Genomic DNA, 3,786 nt, shown 5'->3' on the forward strand with positions numbered 1-3,786 from the left:
CCTTTCCTGGTTTCCCTTCCGGAAATGCCCTATTCCATCCCCTCCCTGCTGCTTCTATGAGGGTGCTCACCCACCCAACCACCCACTCCCTCCCACCTCCCTGCCCTGGCATTCCCCTACACTGGGGCATCAAGTCTTCACAGGACCAAGGGTCTCTCCTCCCATTGATGGTCTACAAGGCCATCCTCCAATCCCCCTGGCTTTCCTTCTATTTTTCTGCTGAAATATACAAGACAAAGGATGGGACCAACTCAGGGATTTGGACAATGAACAATTGTTCCTTTTGTTTCCTCTGAGAATTTATTTTCTCAGCCCCAAATACGTGAACAAGACACAAATCCTTCCTGTTTTCTATTAGAGCCATCCTCATTTATTTCAATCTCTCCACAGACTGTATAGACAGGAGAACAAATGGCTAATACATTCTCTCACAATTTCTGTGTTTGAAACATTCAGCAGTGGGAGAGAGGAAGGTGGACAGCCTGACAGTCTCTCTTAATAATAGTATTACTGTTGTTTTCCTTTCATTTTATCTTTGAGACACTGAAGCCTGGACATGTTAGTGTTTTTGTTTATCACGTCAAGTTCTTACCAAAGCATCCGAGCTGGAGTTCATCCAACATCTCTAACTCACCATGTAATGCATAATTTTTCTGTCAGACAGTTGCAAATTTTGACACTTACTTTGCCAGAAAACACAGGTATGGATATGAAAGCGCCCCCCTCTGAGATTTACAGCTTCGTCTCTCACTGGTTCCCCAGTTATCTATTGTCAAAACCCTGCCACCTTCCGCATATTCCCAAGCAAATTTCATTACCCTTTGTTTCTGTTCAAATTTGCTTGAAATCGCCCATTGAAAAGCTTCCATGGTGAGCTTGTTTAATTGTTAATTTATTCTAATCTGTCAAAAAAAATGAAATGCCATAAACTGCCCCCACCCCGACAAAGGAGTTTCACAACAAACACACCTGCCAATAATCGTACAGTTCTCTTAAATTGGAATCGTAGACGTGAACAGTAGATATTAAGACCATAATTTTTCTCATTTATCCAACTTGATCTACACAGCACTACTTCTCTTTATACTTGCCTGACTTGATGTTCTTTGTTTCAGGTATATAAAAAACGAGTTACTCACAAAGACAAAAGGTGAATTTTTTTAAAACTAAGGAAATATTAAAATTCTTAATTCAGATATATCTGAAATTCAGCATATCCTGAGTTAATTCGTGCACTACTTGAGTATCTGCAATTCAAATAAGTCATCGGAGAAATTGGCCCCATAACCAGTGACGGGCTGCTTAACTGAACAGCTCTCCAAACTATCCTAACAGATTTCTTTCTTTCTTTGTAGAATTATTTCCATCTGGTGCTTCAATATTAAACCTGGAATATGGAAAGGCTCTCCCCTCTCACCCTATTTGACTTCGAAATCCTGGCAAAGAATTTGCATGGTCAATGAATTGAGCGTTAAAATGTTGAACTTAACTGTGTAGTTGTAAGATGAAACTTTTTAAAGCAGTAAATATCTAAAGAAGTGAGTTTCTTTATGGACTTCTGAAAGCCTCGTTATATACAGAAGATCCTTGAAACCTGTTGTGTTTGAAAAAGAATAAAATTTTTCTCGATTTTTCCCCAGGTTATGGATACTGAAACAAATTTCTGGCGAGTGTCCTAAGCCATACTGAACATTTTAAAGATGTTCAAATTTGAGCATCCAAAACTTTGAGGAGCTGAAATATCTGTACACAGACGTTTATATAATAGAAGTAAATGGCTGTTTGCAGGCATCCAAGTGACACTAATAGTAATTTCTTCCTAAGAAATTAAAGGTCACAGTAAATTTCTAACTTTTAAGCATGGCAACATTTTTTTTTATAGCATCTTGACTGGAAAGCACAGAGTTACTTCTAAGAAACATAATTGCTTCCAGAAATTTCTAAACCACTAAGAGAATGTTTATATGAAGTAAGCAATAGTCACAAGGACTGAATAAGCCCATTCCTACACACATGGCAGCCCAGCCCAGGCACGCATAAGAACTGCAGGAGACCCATGTGCAGTACACATCACTATGGTCAGCTTCTTCCTGCTTGCATTACTCTTGCCACCTGCCACCATTCCTCTACCATGCAACACTGGAGAGCAGAGGCCTTCAATAGCTCAATGAGTCCGGTTCACTCTCCCAAGTCTTCACCCTGGCATCTGTCCTCCCAGCCTTCCTTTCATTCCGAAGTCTCACATCCTTTCTTCACATTGTCTCTTACTCAATTGCTTCCTTTTATCTCTTACGGATGCTGATCTTCCTTGATCTTCTGGAATAGTCTGATGCTATGAAGCAAAACAATACACATTCTGTACTTCATAGCTGATGATAAAAAAAGGATGCTGAGTTGCTACACAAAACTTGGGACTATTCCTCATCTCTGATCCATCCTCATCTAACTTTGAAAGAAACGTTGGAGGAGTGATCTGTTGTCCGGGAGGATCTTGGAGAGTCCCATTGTGTCATATCAGGTTCCTTGTCTCAATGAATTGGAATAGATACCCAAGGATCAATAATAAAAGTATAGATCTGTGGACAGACGGAGTAAAAGGGGCTGCAGTCCACAGACTCAGCCAACTCAAGTTTAGATCTGAGAGTTCTTTTCCAAGCTCTTTGTATGAGTTAGAGCTAGAGCAGCCCCTCCACAGGGTAAGAAAGAGGATAGATCCTTATCCTGATTGATTGACAGGCTGATAAAACTTTGGAGCATCCCTACATGGGTCATTCATCCCATAGTTCTAAGCATCTGCAGAACCTATCATGTTTACACATGAGATGGTAGATCCATGCTTTCCCCTGGCAGGTCACTTGAAGGTCAGACTAGCCTTGAATCAGTTAAGCCAAATTCTGGCTTAAGCCTGCTTTCTTAATATTTCTTTTGACCCTAAAGTACCTAAGCCCCAAATTACCCTCAGGAGACAAAGTGCTGATGTTGCCCCTCCAAGAGGTGGAAAATAAGGAGATGTGCCACCAGAGCTGGACTGTGCTACAGTCTCCTACCTCAGGGTCATACACCCTGAACAGGAACAATAGAGAATGGACAACTACTACATGTTCTTTCTCAATTTATTAATGCTTAAAGAGATGGAAAGATTAACCATCGATTTGATCATTATATAACATATGCATCTATCAAATTGTTGCACTCTACCCTGTAAATCTATACAATAAAAACAATGATTTAAAAAATATTTACTGATAGCAGAAATCACAGTGTCCATGAATCCTGGTCAGAAATGCCCGAGGAAGTCTGTAAACCTCTCAGAACAGTTAGAACTCAACTCAAGCTCCAAACGTCTCCAAACACGAAAGCTCTAATAAAATAAGTGAGAATCTTCCATAAAACTTTAAGATGCCAAAGAACAGATTTTTATCATTCCCCACCACGCAAAATGTCACTGTCCAGAATCAGAGCTAGGATGTAAAGGCTTTCGTCTGAAATTTAAGAAAAAAAAAAAAAAAACACACACACACACACACAATAATGACCATTGCAGTGTACAGAAAAAAAATCACAATGTGTGCTTCTGGCTCAGAGCAGCAAACAAAAAGGTCTATGTTGAGGAGTGATTGATGTAGCTGGTTTGTATCTTTAATACTCCAGGGCAACAGAAAGAAAGCAAGGAGAATTTAATTTCCTCTGATTAAAAGTTGCGTTTTCTTTTCTGTCTCTTTCTTCTTTCTCCCTGCCATCTGTCTTCCACATCGTCCGTCGTCCCCACCCCTACCCCTGGCCCCC

Source organism: Mus musculus, chromosome 16 (assembly GCF_000001635.26).
Source record: "Mus musculus strain C57BL/6J chromosome 16, GRCm38.p6 C57BL/6J".
Classification (NCBI taxonomy): domain Eukaryota; kingdom Metazoa; phylum Chordata; class Mammalia; order Rodentia; family Muridae; genus Mus; species Mus musculus.